General features: G+C 40.1%; 1 protein-coding gene across 9 annotated transcripts in view; it reads right to left on the bottom strand.

Annotated features, from left to right (window-relative positions):
• Positions 1-6,558, bottom strand: part of ZNF644 (zinc finger protein 644) — a 104,772-nt gene extending 98,214 nt beyond the window's left edge. For 2 of the 9 annotated variants that reach the window (XM_030323691.1, XM_030323688.1), the window contains exon 1: positions 6,288-6,558. The gene's annotated coding sequence lies outside the window, so the exon portion shown is untranslated. Of the gene's footprint in view, positions 1-1,704; positions 3,025-4,894; positions 5,914-6,287 lie in introns of those variants that run through there. The other 7 variants (XM_030323695.2, XM_030323694.2, XM_030323687.1 and 4 more) reach the window with 6 other exon arrangements.
• Between the last annotated feature and the right edge of the window lie 7,181 nt (positions 6,559-13,739).

A 13,739-nucleotide genomic window follows, 5' to 3' on the forward strand; every position in this document is an offset into this window, starting at 1 on the left:
TCCAAACTGCTAAAAATATTAAGCATATCTGAAACAGAATTCTAACTTTTCATGCTCACACCTCTCTGCCACATGAACTTAAAATTACTTTTACTAGCTTTTAAATAAAAAGCTTAAAATCTATGTTGGTGGTGGGGGACATAGGTGGTAGAAGAAAAATTAAAGATACAAGTAAGTTTAAGACCATACCAGCCCAAATACAAAACAAAGAAAAGTATGGAGAGGAAAACAGCAAAAGGAAATGCTGTTTGAGGAAATTCTCCTGACTCAGACAAAGCAGCAAAATGACAACATACCTCTCCTCAATCTAGCTGCAGTTAAAGCTATTCTCTCTTAGCTGGGGTTTAAAAGTATATTATATACAAATACATATAGCCACGCACCCTCTTCCCGCCACTAATGGTCAAAAATTTAAAGGACAGTAAAGAAATTCAGGATGTTTTAACCAAGATAAATCAACACATTGGCTGGGAAACAACTTCACATTAAAATGCACTCATTCCCAAGTGCATTTATTCATCAGCTGACAGTACTAAAAGGGAATGTGTTCCTGAAATACTGAACCTGGTTAATAGCTTCTGCTGCTAGAACTGGAGAAGGCACACTTTGATGCCTGCATCTAACTTCCTTTATCAACAACCCTCCCTTTGTAGACATGCGTCTAAAAAAGGAACACTAGCAAAAGTATGTAATTCCAAATCACTCGCAGGTGAAAATTTCAAGTTATTATAAAAAAATTAAACAATAGTAGTAACTATTCCTATTATTATAAAAGCTAACATTTGCTCAGCACCCATTGTGTACCAGAAAGCTAAGGACTTTACGTGAATTATGTAATGTAAACTTTAAGCCTCTATGAAGATTATTATTGTTAAATCCTCTTGCCTAATGCTCACAGAGCTAGATTTTTTAAAGCGATCTCTATGCCCAGAGTGGGCCTGAACTCACAACCCTGAGAGCGAGTCTCAAGAGTCACATGCACATGCTCTACTGACTGAGCCAGCCAGGTACCCCCCCACAGCTAGATTTTAACCCCATCAGTTTTACTTCAAAGCTTACACTTTTAAACCTTAGCTCATCTTATCTCTTTATTCATACACAATTATAAATGCAACTATGATCTCCTGTGTGTGTATATATACACATTTGTCTGTGTGTGTATGTGTGTAATACTCAGCAAATCAACAGTAAGCAACAGGCAAGGCTTTTATCCACCTTCACAAACCATTCAACAAACAAATGGCCATCATTTTCTTTCCAATAAATGGTGTTTTGAAAATACTAGTTATATCATCATCTTCCTCAAGAAACTGATGAAAAAAATATGCATTCAGCTTTCAAATAAAAGGATAAACACCATAGAAGAAAGGATAAAAGTGTTAATCTTTTATAAAGGATATATAATTGATAGAATACAGATAAACATGCTTTGTAAACTGTAAAGTACTTTCATCCTAACGCTTCATTACATTTTTTTTATTTTAAATTATTCGTTTCACTCCTGACTTAAGTTTCTGAACTTTGTACAAAAAGTCTTTTAAAAGCTGTATTTTCAACTTCAATGAAAGATATACATACTAAAGGCTTAATACCTAAAATCATATTTATCACTCCAACCAACTTCAACTGTACCACAATCTAGACTAATAGAATTAAATTACAAGGAAAAAACCACTTATCTATACTTTTCACAAAGTTACTTACAAGATCACAGTTCCAAGAATCCCAAATGAAATGGGAAGGCTACAGCTTGCAAACAGAAGAGGTAAAGCAAAGATTAGTAGAGGGAGAGTATAAAGGAAATATCTTAGAAACACTAATCTTAATCCAGCCTCACTTTCCTCCATCCAGAAGTGTGCACTGCTGCTTCTGTCCTGGCATGCTTCTTTTCTTCCCCCTGAGATCCTCTGTTTTTCTCCTCCTGGAAAGTTATGTCACAGGACTTTTTGTTTTTCTTGCTAACACTTCTCAATTGTCAAAGGATGTCCTATCTTGAATCTTGTCCTTGAAAAGGACAAAAACATAGTATCTCCCCATAATTAAGAGTTCCTCCTAAATTCAAAGATAGTAACTCCATAGTTCAAATTTGGCAGATCTTAGAAAAAAATTAACAGTAGAGCAACTACGACCCTAGAGATGAGAAACACCCTTTTCATGGAGACCCCCTCCTTCCTGAAGAAAGACCATGAATTTAATTTGCTATTCTACCTTCTAGGTCTCAAGTGATCTTTACACTTGTTTTTAAGAGAAGAACAGAAATACTTCAGCCAACCAGCAGGGTGAGCTAGTGCTAGAATCAGATTGATTACTGTCAATTTTCTGAAAATTCAAAGATGTAAATGGTCTGTAATATTAAAAGCAACTATTTCTATTAACAGACAATACATCTAGAACTGCCTTAATCGTTGCTGTATCTCATAACTTTGTAAACATTTACAGATTCCATCTACGAAACAGTCTTTACAGGGATTAATGATAATAAGTGTAAAAAACTAGAGCTCATTTGAATACCTACCCAAAATATCATAATTGCTATTCTTTATTCTCATGTTTTATTGTATACAGCTATCAATTAAATTAAAAACACTTTTTTAAAAGGACTGGTATAAAATTAGGACTGGATAATTCAGCATACCTATTTCTGAATTCAGGGCAAACTGCTGCCTTTAAGGCTGCCTGAAAAGCAACCATGAGAAAAGCATTCCTACAAAAATAAGATCCACTCTTTTCCTTTGGCCCCACACCCTGAGAAGAGTCTAAATAGGTAACCCTAACACTAACAGTATATCTGGGATAAACCTGATGTTTTCTGACAACCAATCTATCTAAATTTTAGGTACCCTCACCACTTCTAGTGACTGTCCTTGAGTCTCTCCTCTTCTCATGCTACCCAATACAGTCTCAATTCAACCACACCAAAACTCTTCCTCATATAACTTGAATAACAAATTAAAACTGCAAAATATTTAAGGTTTGCAGATAACAGACTCACTTTGTAATTACTAATAATCTGAGAATAATCCGATATATACATGACTAAAATGTAATTAAATCTACTGTTGAGGGGCGCCTGGGTGGCGCAGTCGGTTGAGCGTCCGACTTCAGCCAGGTCACGATCTCGCGGTCCGTGAGTTCGAGCCCCGCGTCGGGCTCTGGGCTGATGGCTCGGAGCCTGGAGCCTGTTTCCGATTCTGTGTCTCCCTCTCTCTCTGCCCCTCCCCCGTTCATGCTCTGTCTCTCTCTGTCCCAAAAATAAATAAACGTTGAAAAAAAAAAATTAAAAAAAAAAAATCTACTGTTGAAAATTAAGAAGTAGTTCTTAGAAAAATCAATAATTTAGGGGCGCCTGGGTGGCGCAGTCGGTTAAGCGTCGGACTTCAGCCAGGTCACGTTCTCGCGGTCCGTGAGTTCGAGCCCCGCGTCAGGCTCTGGGCTGATGGCTCAGAGCCTGGAGCCTGTTTCCGATTCTGTGTCTCTCTCTCTCTCTGCCCCTCCCCCGTTCATGCTCTGTCTCTCTCTGTCCCAAAAAATAAATAAACGTTGAAAAAAAAATTAAAAAAAAAAAAAAAAGAAAAATCAATAATTTAAATGTACCCTAAATGACCAATAAAAGCTTTAAAACCTCAATATGATTTAATAGTTTTTGTTATATTTGATATCCAAAGAAGTTAAAGAACTGAGGGATCCCACCATAAGTGACTTTGCTACTTTTGAATTTCCTAACAGATCTTACAGATCTACTATTTAGTAGTAGTAAATCTTAAAAAGTTGCTTTTAACAAGGGCTAATCTAAGTGTCATGTCCATTCACCCAATAAAAAAGCTACCATTACAAAATGAAGGCACTAGCATTACTGTTTTCAGCATCGCATTTCTTATGTAATAATTCGTAGTAATGGCAATTACTTCAAATCTTCCAAGAAGTTCATCAAGCTGTTTTTTTGTTTTTTTTTTAATTTCTGGGTCAAGACTGCTTTTTGAAAACCTCACAATTCAAAAGCAACATTGGCCCCAAATTATCTGAAATGTCTGTATTTTGTATCTGAAATTATTTCACTGAAAGTCACTTTCACAACTGTATCACCATATCATGTTAATTGAAACTTTTTAACTTCTTGTCACAGAAGTTCTCATTAATATAATAGTATCTAATAAGTGTTTTCAAGTACACTTATTTAAATGTTTTATTTTAACCATTAGCTGCAGTCACCTTTTCATCCCACCAACGTGATCAACGAAAAGAGCAATGAGGTAGAAGTTGAAAAGACAATTTTCCATTATTCACTAACTTAATCATACTTGGTCATTAATACATTATAAAACAGTGGGTAAAACTAGGTGTTCCCTGAGATTCCTTCCACTCCAAAACCACATGATTCAGTAACACATTTTGCCAATGTTGATGTCTCTCCTATTCGTTAATACAGTAAGAGTGTTCTCTATTAAAAGATGAAAAGTTAAAGGGGGAAAATCTGTATCTGAAAGAAGCAAGGAAAATGAAAGTTTTAAGTCATATTAAAAAATTCAAATTTTAATTTGAACAGAGATCTAAAGTTAACAATCCAAATGTGCTTTAACCCTGCAATCACATAACTTACTCTTGTTAACGTGACCTGGCCAAAACATTAGTTGTTTCCAAATTCTGTACTTCAAACATTAGTTAATACCAATATACAAAGTATGAGGTAGCCGTAAGTGCAGTGTAACTTTACAATTCTAAAATCCACACTACAGAGGTTTTAACAGGGATATACATATCACTGCATCAACAGTGGTCAAGCCTTCATGTTTCACCTATTAAAATGTTGAAATTCTAACTTCCTCATAAAAACCAATTTTTTCTCACCAAAGCTACCAAAGCAGTATTACTGCCATCAACTTCCCTGGATACTTACACATGACACTGAAGGCAAACAGCAGGTTTCCTTTGAGTAACTTGAGTGGTCTATTTTTTGAAATGCTTTCCTTCTTCTTGGACCAAAGAAATGTAACTAAACTACTGCAGAGAGGCAATATACTATTAAGGCAAATCTAATCTATCATCCAGATGCAACAAGCCTGGCATTAGTCAGAACTGGCCAGAAGAGATGATGGTGTTTTGGTATTCCTGTTGTAATTATTGACTTGTATACAAAACAGGACCATCATTTAGGCCCCCATTGTGTTTACCCCCTTGTGGAGTACTTCTCAATGACCACACAAAATTTGAAGTCTAGACATGAAAGTTTTATAACAACTAAATTTATGTCAATATTACTTAGGCAGTTCAAGGAAAGTTTTCCACTAATGCTGCTAAACCATGGATGGATCCCAACACGAGAGTCGTCTGTGGAAGTCTCGTAACAAGAAACCTTTAGCTCCACCACCTAAGTTTCCAATCACTGAGAAGGGTCTGGGACAACTCATCTTCAGGTTCACGGGAGAAGTGGAGCACACCTGCTTTCCTCTGGCAGAGATTAAGCTCCCAGGGACACAAAGGCCAGGGAATCAGACCTGGAGAAGCAAAAAGCTTTAGCTGGACACCCACCAAGCCCCTGGCAACCCAAACACTTCGGGCGATTTACCTCTTGCTGTTACTTCCCAGGCACCTAGCGGCATAAGATCTTGCAGAACAGGGGGAGGGGAGGTCTATGCGGTCCCGGTCCCACGTAAGGGGAGGGGTGTGTGCAGTTAATGCCAGAGCTGGCGCTTCTGGCCCAAACCGAGCAGCCCCGGAGAGGGGTTGGTGACTGCTCTCGGACCGCCCCGTTACTCAGTGCGTTGCAATGGCGACCGCCAGGCTCCCCAAGCCGCCGGATCTCGGCCCCTTCCCCCTACTGCTCACTGGCTGCTCGGCTTCATGTGACTAAACAAAACCCCCAAGTCTAGTGCCCAGCTCAGCCCCTTTGTGTCCGCTACCGGATCCTCCGACGCCGCCGCGGAAAGGTTCCCCCCCCACCCACCCACTCTCCGCCGAGTCCCGCCCCGCGGCGGCGGCCGCCGCTCACCTCAGGCTCCGCCGCCCCCCGCGGCCGCCGCGGCCGCCGCCTCCCCGAACCCGGGGCCCGGGCTCCTTGTGTAGCACCAACTCCGCCTCCTCGGCCGCCGCCGCCATCTTAGCCTGTGCGGCAAAACGCGTCCTTTTGGATGGCTGGGACCCAGCCTAGGGCGTAGCTCCCCGGGCCCGAGCGCCGAAGGTCGGGTACCCCAAGTTCTTCCGCCACCCTCAATCCCGCCGCCGCCACAGCCCAGAGGCCCGAAACCCACTCGAGTCCCGGAGAATCCGACCAAATAACCCCTGAAACTCACAGTTTGGTGCCGTGTGCGTCAAACCGGGGCGACGTTGGGAGCGCGCGGCGTCCCCGCGTCACACGCCGCTCTGTACGCTACTCGGCTCCAACGGCCCCCCTCCGCTCCCCGCTTTTCGCCTCCGGCCCCGGTTCCCACGGCGCAGGCGCGCTGCTTTCCCGCCTCTACCGAGCTGCGAGCCGCGGGGGCGGCCAGCGAGGAGTTCTAGGGCGGCTTTGCTCTGGTGGAGCGCCTGGGCCAATTAGGCAAACGGGGGCAGCAGAAACAGTGCACCACTGTTCTCGGGTGCCAGAAACCAAACAAGGTCACCTCCCCCAGCGCTGACCTAATCACTCTCAAGGAGGTTCCCGCCCCAAAGTAGGCACGCTCCAAATATGGTGGTGCCCAAACTCTGCAAGACCCAAGCACTTAGGCAAGCCTAGGCCCTTTAAGGTGGAACAGGCCCGTATTTGATTTCCATAATCACTAGAGTGCCAAAATTCCTTTTCTTGTCCTACTGTTGATGAAAAGAGCAAAGGAGCTCAAGATTGCCAGTCACAACTGTAATGGCAGAGGAAGGTTTGGATCTTAAGGGAGCCAATTGTTGGGAGATGCTTGATGGCCAGGCGAAGCATCAAATGTGGCAACTCAATTAGCGGAGCAGGCTGCCCTAAAAGGTGCCCTGGGTTTGGACCAATTTGATTCTTTCAAATCTCAAGTGCAGGGAGGATACTTTGTCCCTGTGTTACTCATTATGCCAGAAGTCTCCAAATTAAGGTTATATAAGAAGCATTTGAGATACTGGTTAACCCTTCAAAGAATCAGTAGGTCCCAAAAGAGTTCTGGAAATCATCCTTTTTAACAAGCATCCGCCCCAAGAGACTGAGGACAGAGTTTCACACACTACACTTTGAGAAACACTGACTTGGGGCTATTCTCTTGCTTTCGAACTGAGCAAACAAGAAGTTGCTAACATGTTTGACATGAACCAAAAATTCCCAAGGAATCTACTAGTCCTGTCTTAATAAATTTTTCATCTTTTCTGAATCTGTTTTCTTCTTTAAAAAACAAAAACAACAAAAAAACCTTTCATTAGCTTAGCAACCATCATAAACTGTGCTTCTCCAAACCCTCAAGATGTTATTGGCATTCAGAGAAATACACCATATTTGTGCTTATTTGACAAGAATGAGGGACATTCTCTTTCCTGTATGATCATGACTATCAGCAGCAGCAGACATAGATCCCCAAGAACAGATATTTACACTTGCTGCATTAATTAATAATAAAAATGGCTAACACTTTTGAGTGCTTACTAGGTACCAAACATTGCTCCAACTCATTTAATTTCATTACAACCTAATGAGGCAAAGGGAGGCTAGGTAATTTTCTCAAAGTCACGAAGCTCTTTAGACTCTTTAAAATGTGAATTTTCCTTCTTTATTTACACAAATGGGTAAATAATACTATATAAATGAAAATTTTTTTTCAGCCAATTGAGAGGGGTGCCCTCTGGGTCATTTCATCTGCGGAATCATTAAAATCAGACATTCTCCATTTACTATTAGACTTACAATTAATAAAAATCCTATGTACTATGAAAATTTTCATGACATTGTATCTGTACAGAAGCAGTTACCATAAAAACAAAAAAAACAAAAACAAAAAAAAAGCCAACAAACTCTGTTGCTTCCGTTGTGAACATACACTATCAATTAACTGATGGGCAGGCGGATCTTGCCACAAGCAAATAGAACCACTTAGAAGTCAACCATGATCAGGAACTTGTCTCACTAATGATGCTGTTTGTTGATACTAGAATCCAGCAATTAAATTGTAATCCTATAGATATGGTAGTACAAGTAACAGTGGTAATTATAATAGTAAAAGTAGTACTAGTTGATGAAATTATTTACAAAATAGATGTCAAAAAGCTTGATAAGGGTGGAAAGCTTGAATAAGGTAGTGCAAAAAGAACACAAATATGTAAGCAACTGGAAAAATCCAAGGACGAGGTATGTAGTACAGTGCCAAAATAGTTAAAGACATTGAAAGGAAATGGCAGTTGAGAATAAACATCAAGATGTTGTAAACAGTTTGACCCTGGGAGAAAATTCACAAAGCACCTCTACTCACTGTAATAAAATAATGCTCTGATAAGTGCATCTGACTAAGAATCTTTTAAAAGAAAGAGAGAAAGAGGAAAGTTATTCCGGTGAATGGAATTACCCAAGAAAAGATCCGAAGTAAGCTGTAGTCTCAAATGATACAGGTGAGAAGAAAATGCAGTTTGATGTTGGATAAAAGCAGGTAGTTCTCCACATTCTAGTACTTCAAAATTTCAGGCAAAAAGAAAAAGTAAAAACCTTGATTAATCTACTATCATAGTAATAAAGTCAAGTTTTGGATTTATCTTAGGGCCTCACTAGTTCTGGACACCCCTCTGAGTACCGAGACTATAAGGCAGTCTTATTTGTAGAACTGCAAATATTAGAATGTTTGTCAATTGGAGTGGAGGTAGAAGGATGTTTGGCATAGAGAAAGATGAAGTCAATAGAAATCAAGTCTTATATTTAATTTTGTCTCACATTAACATCAGCACAGAGCCTTATACAGAGCAAGCATGAAATAAATAATTGTGCTCAACCAACATTCACCAATTGCTTACTCCATGAAAAGCACCGTACGGGCACTGCAGCGAAAAGAAGAAGACCATTTGTCATACATATTTAATAAACAGTAGTTGAATGCAGGAGGAGTTTTTACGGTCCAATAAAAGAACTAGACAAAAAATATAATCAACTCTCAACTTACCAGGGAGGGGGAAGTTGAGGAAATAGATAACAAAGATTTCAAAGTCATAGTTATAACAAAACCTTGTAAAACATGGTACAATAGACAGATAGATAGTAAACATGTATTTTTTAATATTTAGTAAAAAATTACATATAATATTGAGAAACACATTTACTACTCTATCTCATCAACATCTTAGAAGTAGACCATGAAAGTATATAAGCTTGTTCACAGAACACATGTAGAGAAAGAAAACAGTGGACCGTGGAAACTTAAATAAAAAATATTTAAGGAATAAGTAGAGAAGTCCAAGAAACAAGAAATGGAGGGAGAGGGGTGCCTGGGTGGCTCAGATGGTTAAGTGTCCAACTCTAGATTTCAGCTCAGGTCATGATCTCATGGCTCATGAGATAGAGCCCTGTGTGGGGCTCTGTGGAGACAGCACGGAGCCTGCTTAAGATTCTTTCTCTCCCTCTCTTTCTGCCCCTACCCCACCTCTCTCAAAGGAAAAAAAAAAAAAAAGAAATGGAGGGACAGAGGCATAAAAGGAGATTCAGGCACAAGTGTAACATTACCAAAGCCAAGGAAATATTGGTAACGGCTTACCACCATTACAAATAACCTCAATGGCTTCACACAGTAAAGTTTCATTATTATTCAGGTCACACTCCACTGCAGTGAGTGGGAAGGAGAGGGGAGGCCTCAAAGCAGTTATTCTGGCACCTAAGTTCCTTCCACCATTTGGCTTTGCCATCCGCGAAGGTCTTAGAGTCTCCTACTAGATCCTCTGCAAAGAGACAGAGAGGACACATGGAGAATCATGAGTGCAGTAAGTTGAAGTGGCCAAGCCCAGAAGTGGCACAAATCACTTCTCACTTTCCACTAGTCAGCAATTTAATCACATGGTCCCACTTAACTGCAGGCGGAGCCTAGGAAATGTAGTTAGGCAGTGTGCCCTGGAGGAAAAGGAAATGGGACTGGCGAACACAAAGCAGAGGCTCTGCACATCCTGCAAAGATGTAGCAAAGAGGTTATGAAAGATAAGTGGTGTCCACTGGGTATACAAGATCATTGGTGACCTTGGTAAGAGCAAGGTCAGTGGAGTGACTCAGTCACGGCAGTGGGTTCAGTAACAAACGAAAAGGAAAGAAGGGGAAATCGCAACTGAGCCACTGGACTCCTAAGGCTGACAGACTAATCTGAGGCTATAGGTAAATGCCACTGTTCAAGGATTCTTGGCAACAGACCAGCCAGCCTTCTCCTGGTTAGAAGAAAGCCCTCAGTAGGACTTCATCAAATTTCCACACACATTAAATTTGAGAAATGCCTTTATTGTTTATTTTTTCCACAGTGAAAGATTCCAGATGTTCTGGGATATTTGGTTGAGATCCATCCAAGGAAAAAGGGCATCTGCAATTTCAGCCATCCCACGTGCTTTACTATAGAAAATGAACATAAAATAGTAAGCCAATATATTGCATTACACGTGTTGATTTCTTTAGTAATCAATAATTAGGAGATATAACTGTATAAATCTGTTCCTTTTTACTATATTCTAATAATTAGAACTTTGACTCTGATACCTCTAGCTCAATTTGTAAATTAAATTAAATATCTTCAAAATAAACCTTAAAATCTCTATCGTATATTACTTAAATTTTATAAGTATATTGAAGAAGGAAAAGAACAGTAGTTACAACCTTTATTTAATTTTTAAAATATTATTTATTTTTGACAGGTGGGGGGGAAGGAGCAGAGAGAGAGGGAGACAGAGGAGGGGAAGCAGGCTCTGAGCAGAAAGCCTGATGCAGGGCTCAAACTCAGGAACTGTGAGATCATGACCTGAGCTAAAGTCAGACGCTTAACTAACTGGGCCACCCAGGCACCCCAGTAGTTACAACCTTTAAATTTTTTTTTTTAATGTTTTACTTATTTTTGAAAGAGAGACAGAGTGCGAGTGGGGGAGGGGCAGCGAGTGAGGGAGACACAGAATTGGAAGCAGGCTCCAGGCTCTGAGCTGTCAGCACAGAGCCTGACACAGGGCTCAAACTCAGGAACCGAAGTTGGACGCTTAACTGACTGAGCCACCCAGGTGCCTCCAGTACCTATCTACCTTTAAAATATCTTTAATCTATCTTTAAAAAATAGATTTAGGAAAAATTTAGTCTGAAATTAAAATACAGGTTAAAAATATGACACAATAATGTCATCTTCATTTTTCTTATCCATTTCTCTTTTTATTCCAGAACATTAAATTTTTTCTTGCAAACTGTCAGATGCATTCCTGATTGACATACCTCACTTCAACATAGAAGAATGATTTTGGTCTCCAGGTAGCTAATGAATTTAATCCTTTTCTACTAGGACCTGAATGGTGTATTGAAAATACAGAGCCATTCTCTTTTCTAATATTCACATGGTGCCTACAATGTTCCAGGTATGTACTGGGCTCCTTGGAAGATATGACAGTAAACAGAACACTCTCGACTCTCAAAAATGCCTTATGGTCAAACAGATCAAAAGTCACATGCTCAAAGTGCTGCTTGCATTTTAAAGTTGACAAAGAAAGAGGTCAGCTTATTGTTCAACTAGTGCCTCATGTGATAACGATAATGCCATGGAGTCATTTTCCTCTAGGGTTTGGCTCTTAGCTTTGCAGGTTGGGAATCAATTAGACCATAATTGATCAAGCTCAGGTCCATGAAATATATGAGACAAGTGCATAAATCACCTGTTAATATATTAATTTACAGTAAAAGTTTTGACTGCCAACCATAATAGAATTCTCAGACAGATTGATCAACACATTCCCTCCCCTGTAGAGAAGGGTGCCAGGAACACCAAATTGCTTGCTCAGTGAGCATGGAATGATATGAAAATGATCTTAACAGATGGTGTCATGAAACTTTGATAGCAAACTGCACTCTGCCATGAAGATGTACCTGTCAAGGGAACTTGAACTGTTAGTCTGTTCTCACCAAGAAAATCACTTATTTTCCTTAAAGATATATAACAATATATTAAAACAAAACAAAACAAAGATGGATGGGCACCTGGCTGGTTCAGTCAGTGGAGCATACAACTTTTGATCTTGGGGTTGTAAGTTTGAGGCCCATGTTGGATATAGAGACTACTTAAAAATAAAATCTTACAAAAAAAAAAAAAGATGGAGGGGCAACTGGGTGGCTCAGTCAGTTGAGCGTCCGACTTTGGCTCAGGTCACAATCTCACGGTTCATGAATCCAAGCCCCCATTCGGGCTCTGTGCTGACAGCTCAGAGTCTGGAGCCCGCTTCAGATTCTGTGTCTCCCTCTCCCTACCCTCCGTTGCTCACGTGCACACACAGACACACACACTCTCTCTCTCAAAAAAAAAAAAAAATATATAACATCAAAAAAATTTTTTAATAAAAAATAAAAAAATTTTTAAAAGATGAAGTGTTTTGTAATCCATATTCCATCAGTTCTATAGCACTTTCTTTTAAATATTGTAACAGCTCTGAAATCAAAATGTTTTACAAATCTTAGATTGCAAGTGGCATTTTTTTCTTTTTTAGGGGTTCATAAAATAATGGCATACCTTTCAACTGGCAATGCCTTAGAATAACTGACATTTTTAGAAACTCCTCAAATTCTGTTTTGGTAAGGTGACTTTCATAAACTCAGTTGCCCTAGTATATCATTACTTACTAAGTTTAAAACCTATGTCAAGCTTTTGTCTTCTCAATTCATTTGATCAGTTATAATTGGGCTATGTTCCCAAAAGATACAGAATATTGAAGGATAGTTCATACACAAGCACTTTCTTTGCTACTAAAGTAACCCAGAAGTAACCTTCATGGGTTTTGTTACCACTTTCCGCTGCAGGACAGATAAAACTGCCGCAAAGTTCCTTAAGGGATACTTAAGAACAGGTCCTACCAACTACCCATCACTCCCCTGATATGACGAGCTATCTTCAGTGGCTATAGTGAGCCTTCTGCTGGAAGTGACTGCCTTCCACACAGCACCACCATTTTTTTTTTGCCAGGCACCTCCATAGCCTAGCTGTCAATCTGGAATACACATGGTGCTAAGGCAGCGCTGGGACCCCTAGTCTAAGCTTCCATTTCCATGAACTATTTTCTTTTTTTTAAATACCTACCACATGTCAGGCCTTTTACTAGTCACTGCAGAGACTGTAGTGAAAAATCCACATGATCACTACGTACAGCTGTGGAGTTTGTGCACTACACAAAGATACTCAGCCAAGCAGGAAGTGGAGGCTAAAATCCAGCCTGTTTTCCACTCACCAAATCGTGCCCATAGTGCAGGGCTGAATTTTTCTTCAGGAAAGGATGCTGTTTTCCTCCTACAAAAGTGCCTTTCCTTGTGGAGCAATCCTCACACCTGTGGGTCTGCACTACACATTTATAATTCTTCTGCACAAAGTATCACCTATTTTTTTAAGTATTTATTTATTTATTGAGAGAGAGAAAGTGAAAATGGGGGAAGGGCAAAGAGAGATGGAGGGAGGGGGAGAGAGAGAGAGAGAGAGAGAGAGACAGAGAGAGAGAGAATTCCAAGTAAACTCCATTCTGTTAGTGTAGAGCCAGACCCAGGGTTTGAACCGTAAACCACGAGATCATTACCTGAGCCAATATCAAGAATCAGATGCTTAACTGACTGAGCCACCCAG

This window comes from Lynx canadensis, chromosome C1, assembly GCF_007474595.2.
Source record: "Lynx canadensis isolate LIC74 chromosome C1, mLynCan4.pri.v2, whole genome shotgun sequence".
Taxonomy (NCBI): Eukaryota; Metazoa; Chordata; class Mammalia; order Carnivora; family Felidae; genus Lynx; species Lynx canadensis.